Raw genomic sequence first — 9,281 nt, forward strand, 5'->3', positions numbered from 1 at the left:
GAAAAAAATCTAGGAACAGGTGAGTACTCAAAAATTCATAAAAATAAATGTATTTCTTCAGATGCTTTATTAATCATGTAGGTAGTTCAATTTAGCCAACTGCTCCTGAAAAGTCTCTAGCTACATTAGTAAAATTTATTCCCTCTTTATTCATTAGGTAATAATTATTTTTTGTCTGGAGTAAGAAAATGGGTATCTAAGAGGGCTCTGGCATTTTACATATGTGGTTAGAATGTTTCTATGCTCAGATGATTTATTAATTCATACATTCTCAGGTAGAATGCAGAAGTTTGCACTTTTTCCTGCTGTGCTTATCTTGGTCGAGTTCTACTGCTGCCATAGCAAAGATGGGAAGCCAGCACACCTTGATCCCTGTTAGGCCAGTTAAGCAGAAGTGAAGAATTTCCCCATGGGGATTTTCTGGTTTGCCATAAGTGGCCAGAGACTTCAAATGCAGCTTGAAAACCCTGGGCACCCCACCGCCTTCTATTGTAATCACACCAGGTTTGAATACAGGGCGAAACAGTGACTCTTGCAGAAATCCCACCCAGAAGGATCTTTCTCTGCCCTCTAAGAAATAATAAATCAGGTCCTTACCTCTCGTGACACCAGATGGGTGGCTTGCAGGCTGGCAGCTGGTCAGTACTGTAAAACAGAAACGGCAACTCCCTACTTGCTGCTGCACAGAAATCCAGAGTGAAAAAGTGCAGATGCCTTGAAAGCAGATTTAAAACCTGAGCTGAGATATTGAGTGCCCTCCTGGAAATAAGCACTGCAGGCAGCAGGAATGCTGTGGCACATAAGGGTACCATCCCCTTCCTGCAAGCCTGCGGACCCCATACACTTACCTTGAGGCTTTCCGTGGAGACAGGGCAGACTTGTCGCAGGGACATTTTATACGATCTAGTCTGCAGATGCTACAGATGCCTACTCTTTCTTCGGTCAAAAAATTTTTGGCAAACCTTCTTCAGTAAAGCATTGTCTGGCAAACTGAACTAAGGGCATAATTGTCATTTGACATGTCTAGATATAATTAGAAAATTTTGATGTCTTACTGACTATATGAATACATCTCCTATAAACAATCCGACAAGGGTGTTAAGGAGGGAATCTGGACTAGTCAAGGCACTTCGAGAACTTGGATGCGGGACTTATGGATTCTATTGCTGGCTTTCCCACCGACTCACTATGACCCAGAGTGGATTGCTTGGTATGTCTGCGCTGCAGATATCCCAGCTGTACAATAGATAAAACAGGATGTTAAAAGATAAATTAGCATTATTAAAAGCTTTTGGAGGTCGTGATGGTAAAATCCTGAAAGCAGAAGTGCAGATGTATAACAGTTCACGAGGGTTGCAGGCACCGCAGGATGGTCAGCCAAACACCGCAGCAGTGAGAGGCTGGGTTCTACCTGGGCTGTTAAACTGGTGCCTCTGACAGAGGTGTGAGGCTGCTTCAAGGACATCTGGAAGAGTGCACTCACATGCACACATACAGAGATGCATGTGCATGTGAGTCTCTCTGCACACACTTCAGATTGCAAATAAGTGGGAGATTCTCCAACAAAATGTTGCTGTGACCCTGTGCACCACCTTGTTCTATGGGAGGAGTTATACCTGCTGAGACTTCTGATCTGCAGGTCAGTGCCAGTGAGCAGGAGATGCTTCCTTCTTTTGCTGGCAACTTAGCTTACCCAGGTTCTCCCATGCCTATAGCCCTAGGAAAGACAACTCTGATATAGGAATGGCCCCCACAGGTTTTTTCCTACCTACCACTGACAGAAAAATCCCCTATTTAGCCATATCTATACAAATAATTGGACATATGTACAAACAGATCACCTGAGCATGGAGTCCCAGATCCTCTGTGCCCGATACACCCTCAGTCCAGCACATCCATTTCATCACAAATACCTTGCACAGTTACACATTTGCACAGTTCAAAAAAACACAGTGATACCTTTATCAGAGCATTGGAGGTAGGAGGGATGCCTGCACAATGCTGATAGAGTGGGGGGGAAGGGGGATTTGCTGGTAGTCCTGGAGAGAGACTGATTTAGTTTTAGGGAGAGGGCACTGTCATGTGAGCTACTTTAAATCCTGTCAGATTTAAACACATTCTTCCCTTGGTCATTGCATTTTGGTTATTAAAAGAGCTCAGTGGATAACACATGGGCAAAGTTAGAAAAATGGTGCATGGATCTGATGTAATATTCAGCATCAGGCAATGCCCTTTGCTTGTAAAACCCATTCCAAGGAGGGCTGCAGCACCAGTGCCCACTTTGTTGTAGCCCAAATCCAGAGCTCCCTGCTGGGCTCCACTTGCAGGGCACGGGGAGGCTGACAGAAACACCCTGCACCCTGCCCAGGAGGAGCCCAGAGCCAGCCAGTGGGACGCGGTGAGCGCAGGGGTGCATCCCAACTCCTGCCTCTCCAGGGAGCAGGCACCCAGGGGTGCTGGGGGGGGGGGGGGCCGCTCCCTCCGGCAGGACCCCGAGCGCAGATGTGCTCCCCAGGGTGCTGGGGTCCCATGTGGTGTCCAGCAGCCCAGTGGCTATCTGTCCTCATCAAGGAGGGGACAGAAAGGTCTTGGCAGCTCAGAGCCTGGGGTTTAGAAGACCGTGCAAGAAGAGCAAGGGATGGCTGGGGCCTCTTCCAGGGCATGAGAGCTGGGGGTTTTCTCCCCTCAGGCTGGGGAGCAAGCCCTGATCTCCCATTCCCAGGGAAGCTGTAATATCTGCACTGTAAAGCAGCATCCCCTGGCAGCAGCAGGTTACGTATGAAATAGCTGTTGCATTTCTGTGGGACCCTGCTCCCAGTGGTACCACGTAAGCCTGTCTTAGGCAGTGCTGTCAGGCTGGGACAAAGTGCCCGCAGGATGTGTCAGGGCTATACGGAGAGTCTAGCTGAGTGTGCTAGGCTAGATGACCTGACTCTGGGGACTCAAAATCTTTGACTTCCCAGTAGTCAATGGCAAAGCCAGTCTTGTCAGTAGAGCTCTTCTGGGTTTTTGCTGTTGCGTTGTGCAGAATCACAGAATCACAGAATGGTAGGGGTTGGAAGGGACCTCTGTGGGTCATCTAGTCCAACCCCCCCTGCCAAAGCAGGGTCACCTACAGCAGGCTGTACAGGACCTTGTCCAGGCGGGTCTTGAATATCTCCAGAGAAGGAGACTCCACAACCTCCCTGGGCAGCCTGTTCCAGTGCTCCGTCACCCTCAGAGGGAAGAAGTTCTTCCTCATCTTCAGACGGAACTTCCTCTGCTTCAGTTTGTGCCCATTGCCCCTTGTCCTGTCGCTGGGCACTACTGAAAAGAGCTTGGCCCCATCCTCCTGACACCCACCCTTCAGATATTTGTAAGTATATATTAGGTCCCCTCGCAGCCTTCTCTTCTTCTGGCTGAACAAGCCCAGCTCCCTCAGCCTCTCCTCGCAGGAGAGATGTTCCAGTCCCCTCACCATCCTTGTAGCCCTCCGCTGGACTCTCTCCAGTAGCTCTTCATCTTTCTTGAACTGGGAAGCCCAGAACTAGACACAGTACTCCAGATGAGGCCTCACTAGGGCAGTGTAGAGGGGAAGGAGAACCTCCCTCGACCTGCTGGCCACACTCTTCTTGATGCATCCCAGGATCCCATTAGCTTTCTTGGCAGCCAGGGCACACTGCTGGCTCATGGTTAACCTGTCGTCCACTAGGACACCCAGGTCCCTCTCCACAGAGCTGCTCTCCAGCAGGTCCACCCCAAGCCTGTACTGATGCATGGGGTTGTTCCTCCCCAGGTGCAGGACCCTACATTTGCCTTTGTTCAACCTCATCAGGTTCCTCTCTGCCCAACTTTCCAGCCTGTCCAGGTCACGCTGAATGGCAGCACAGCCTCCTGGTGTATCTACCACACCTCCCAGTTTGGTGTCATCAGCAAACTTGCTGAGGGTACATTCTAACTCTTCATCCACGATGTGGACCCAGCTGTGTAACAGGCAGGAGGCACATGGCTGGGCAGCTCTGGGCATGCAGGCAGCCGATGGAAGGTATTGTTTGAAAGGAAAGCAGCCAGTGACTTGAGGTGTCTTCAGATGTGGACAGTCACTCAGCAGTGCTTAGGGACTGAACTTAGTGTCAGTAGGTCCCCATAAGCCAGTGCTAGAAACCTAAAGTCCCTCAGTGATCTTAGCGGCCCCTTGCTGGACTCCAGTAGTTCTATATCTCTGTTATACTGGGGAGCCCCGAACTGGACACAGCACTTCAGGTGTGGCCTCACCAGTGCCGAATCAAGAGGAAGGATCACCTCCCTCGACCTGCTGGCAATATTCCTCCTAATGCAGCCCAGGCCACTGTTCACCTTCTTTGAGGCAAGGACATATTGCTGGCTCATGTTAAACTTGGTGTCCACCAGGACTACCAGGTCCCTTTTTGCAAAGCTGCTCCTCAGCTGGTCAGCACCCAGCATACACTGGTGCATGGGGTTATTCCTCCCCAGGTCCAGAGCTTTGCACTCTCTTCGCACTATTGGACCCAGTATTGACCTCTGGATTTTGCCTAACCAGTACCCAGCTGCACACTATCCTTAACATAGACAACACTTTGTTTTAAATGTGCCCTAGCAATTGCAGAACGAGAAAGACTTCAAGTCTTACTGCCATGTTTACCAGTATTGCTAACTGAGTAAACGAAATCATGTGTGGACTTCCAGCTAAAGACCCCCTGTGACATTAAAGCAAAGCAACTAAGAGGTACACAGGTACCTCTACATTCCTCCAGTAAACTCCACGCTTTGCATACAGAGTGAGATGCCTATAGGTTCAATACAATGTCCACAAAGGCAAGAATACATATGCTGGCTTAAAGACCAAACCGTTTGCCATCTGCTTCAGGGACTTGGCCTTCACTATCTCAAATATTGGACTATCCAGTTCACTGAAGCTAGCCTCTGCTTGATCCTTGGAGGAGCATCTGGATGATGGGACTACCAGCCAGCAGGATCTGCTTCTAATAGTGGTTCTGGCCCACTCTGACTGAAGCTGTTATTAATATGGGGCCATAACAACCACGTGGAAATATGCATCCTGAAGGTGGAGGGGTAGGAGCTTGTGTCCCCATTCAGTAAAAGAACTAGCATCATTATCTTGAACGTGTGAATCTGGCAGCTTTCCTATCACCAGAAAGAATCACCACATTCCTTGACACAAAGAAATGGCAGCTATAGTGCTATTCCATTGAAATGGGATGGAGAAGGTTCCTTGTCCCCAGAGCCAACAGGAAAGAAACTTTCTGCCAATCTATTCTACTTGGTCTGAGACTGCAACCTTGGACTCTGACAATCCAGGCATGCTATGTCTATGGTCACCGCCTTCGAAGGGAAAGCAACCTTGCATACAGAGGAATGATACAGGATTTACACAAAAGAACTCAGAAAACTGCAGTCAGTCACATCCTACAAGGAAGACTGGGAATGCTGCCTGGTTGCCCAGGGTGTAGAGGGGCTGCAGGACATACTGTCCCATCTAACCCTGCATCAAGTGCTGCAGGAGGTCCTACTTTGGCCAAAGGTTTCTATTGGCATATGCAAATCTACAGGGTGAATATATATGCTGGCTTAAGTTCAGAGAAGAAGAAAATACTGTTACTGTGGATCCCTAATTTGAATTTCTGTGCCCACTAGAAGTATTGACCTATGTCTACATTAAGAGCTCTGTATCAGTACCTCAGCATAAACCCCAAAGTTAGCATAATGTGACTATGAAAGGTGCTTGGTATCAACCATTCAAGACTCTAAAGGACTACTGAAATCTAGCTAAATTTTTCAGAATGGTGTATATGGAGATGTGGCCCTCATGCTAAGAACAATATGCATACTGAGTTCAGCTAAAACTTATGTACATTATATTAAATAACAGTACTTCCACCATGAAGCGGCATTTATAGATGAGACCAAGTGTGTCTGCTTACTTTTCTGGCGGCTGCACTGTAACACAAAATAATCCTGGTGACTTAGACTGGCAGGGGTGAAGGGGCCTGACTGAATTCAGCATTAAACAGTCCAGCGCCATTCAAACTGAGTATCAAAGCTATTCTAGAAACTCCTCTGGAAGAACCAGCATTAGAAAAACTCTTTCAGACATTCAGAACAAGAAGATAAACGTTAAAACATCAACTACTTTCACTTGAAAACTCTAAATTTAGATCCATTTCCTTTTTACACCTTTTGCATTAACTACATAAGACATAAAAACAAGAACCTAACATTCGGTGTTTTCAGTAGATGTTTTTAAAATATATTTTTGAAGGGAATTATGAGCTAAAGCAATGGCAGCTTTAACAGCACGTGTAGTGAACACAGGTAGTATATAACTCTCAGTGGATGACTACAGGGGAAAGACATCCAGCAATTGGACTAAGTTTGTGGAGGCTGGAAGAGGAGGCAGAAGAAAGTGGAAAAAAGGTTGGGAGAATAACCTAGCATTCAGTGTTTTAGCATATGACATCAAGCTCATGAAGAGAAAAATTACGTGTTTGGTCAGCTGTCATAAGCATCCCTGAAAAGGATTCTAACCTACTGAGCATCTGGTTTGGATTTGTTTTAATTTATACAGCTCATCTATCCCACCCAGCTATCACTTGTATCACACTGGCATAGTGGCTTCTTACAAAGAAGCAGTCTCTAATCTGAAGTAGACTATCCAGATTTCACTGTAGTTTAACTCTGCAGATCCCACTGCATTACATCAGGGAAAACTCCGCCCTGTTTCCTGTATCCAGGCGCAGCCAAGGAGAAATCTGTCTAGGAAGGAATCTGTTGGAAGCAGTGCAAGTGCCTCCATGCGAAAAGAAGAACGCAATGTTTCCCACCAGCCATTAATTTTCTGTCAATTCTATTTCTATCTCTGCAGGGCTGGACTCCACTGGAACCAGAAGAAAGCCACAGCACAGTTAAAAGAGAAGAGGCAGACTGAAAGCCATCTCTGGATACAGACTGCCCTGCACAGCAATGCGGTGTCGGCAAGGCGCACATTCCCCATGGAGGAGAAAGGATTCAGTTGTGCTGAAAATAGATCCTTCTTGAGACAGAGATCAGGCAGCTGCCTCCCTTTCTGCCGGCCCTTAAGATGTGTATTTTCTTCTCCTGATCCCTGTGGTTAGCTGAGAGACAAGGAGTGAGAAGGCACTTTTCAGCTAAGCAGCACAGCCAGGCTGGGGAGGGGAAGTGGCATTGCCTACAGGCTGCTGTATGTTGGCTGGTGGGAACCTCCCTCTCATGCGTGTTCAGGGTGGTCAAGCTCATGAACTGGAAACACGAGAATGTACCTGGATGGCACGAGATTTTGCAGAAGGAGCAGGAATCTTTTGCTGCAGTCTGGTGATCCCCAATCTTTCACCCTGGTAACTACTCTCAGGCCCTCCGCTCCTCTAACTAGAACACACTGCCCTCCAAGAGGAAGATCTTCGGGGTTATGGCGGATATGAGTGCTCTCACTGCAAACAGGATGAACCTAGTACCATGTGGTGCCAGAACTGTGGTCAGCTGGTTGTAGGAAGCTATTATCCCTTTTACTTGACACTCATCTGAAATGGTTTGTCCAGTTTTAAGCTCCCCAAGTCAAAAGGGATGTGAACTAATGGGACAGCAAGACGGGCAAGGGTCTAGAAAACGTGTGCTATGAAAAGAGTTTGAGGGCATATTTAGTCTGAGAAAAAAAGGGCTAATGTACATGAGGCACAGTTACAAAGACGATGTGCCAAACTTTTTCCATGAGTAGCAGGCAATGTAACAAGCGGCAATGATCACAAATTTTTGCTTCAAAATTAGACATTATGAAAATTCTTGACTATGGGGTAATTCAGAAATGGCACAGGCTGCCCAGAGACGATGTGGAGCCTCTGTTTGAAAAGCTTGGCTAATCAAAGCAATGACTGATCTGACCAACCTCAGCAACAGATCTGCTTGAAGTGGCCTACAAATGCCTACAAATATCTGCAGGGTGGGTGTCAGGAGGATGGGGCCAAGCTCTTTTCAGTGGTGCCCAGTGACAGGACAAGGGGCAATGGGCACAAACTGAGGCACAGGAAGTTCCGTCTGAACATGAGGAAGAACTTCTTCCCTCTGAGGGTGACGGAGCCCTGGTCCAGGCTGCCCAGGGAGGTTGTGGAGTCTCCTTCTCTGGAGATATTCAAGACCCGCCTGGACAAGGTCCTGTGCAGCCTGCTGTAGGTGACCCTGCTTCGGCAGGGGGGTTGGACTAGATGACCCACAGAGGTCCCTTCCAACCCCTACTATTCTGTGATTCTGTGATTCTGGGAGACTGAACTGAAGACCTCCAGACATTCCTTTGCAACAGCATTTCTGTGGCTTTAATGTAGCGGTTCCCTCTGTCTGTCTATAATTGTCTAGACAATTGCTCAAAGCTAAGCAGAGATGGTATCTGGAGCTTCATGTCTTGTGCTAAGAAACAGAAATTTTCCTGGAGTCCTGAAAACCAGCTTTTCTCAAGTGGACCACTGGGCATGAATCTTTGATCTCACTGTATTGTTGGAGATGGTCAGTTCCATGCAACTTGTCAAAAAATATCCCTCCAGAACACCAGTTCCAGAATACCACTTCTCAAGTATGTTGTCTGGAAACATCCTCAGCAGCAGTAGGCTTCAGTAGCTTTCAGTTCCTGAAGAACAACATGACATGCAGGCAGTCAGAGAACTCTGGAGCTCACTGGGGCAATGAAGTGCATCACACCACATCAGAAAGAAGTTCCAGCAGGTGAGGAGCAACAGGGCAGGCAGAGTACAGGAGAGTCCTCTTGTTATCACAGGCTGGATGCATTCACAGTGGTAAATGTATGCTGGTAAGCATTTCCCCAGCCCCGTTACAGGAATTTAGGGATCTGGTACAAACTTTTTTCATTCTGAGCCACTAGGAACCATGTCAGAAAATATGTGTGTGATACAGTGAACAGCAGCTAAGATCACCACTGTGTGTTATTTCTGAACACAACATTGAAGAAAATAAGATTGCACGATGTCCCTGCCAATGGCATGGAGGTTGGACTAGATGATCCTTAAGGGTCCCTTCCAACCCAAACCATGGTGTGATTCTGCACGATTCTGTGAATGGCTGTACTGGGTGAGATCAAAGGAACATGTAGACTCTCACATCAGAGACATTTCTCATCATCCCAGTCTCCCCAGATACATACCCTCTGCGTGATGTCCTACTCATGTGGTGAAGCCTTCTAGAGCACAAACCACCTGAAGCTGATGAAAAATGTCATGTGACTGGAGCAAAACCAAATAATG

The sequence above is a fragment of the Opisthocomus hoazin genome, chromosome 21 (genome assembly GCF_030867145.1).
Source record: "Opisthocomus hoazin isolate bOpiHoa1 chromosome 21, bOpiHoa1.hap1, whole genome shotgun sequence".
NCBI lineage: Eukaryota > Metazoa > Chordata > Aves > Opisthocomiformes > Opisthocomidae > Opisthocomus > Opisthocomus hoazin.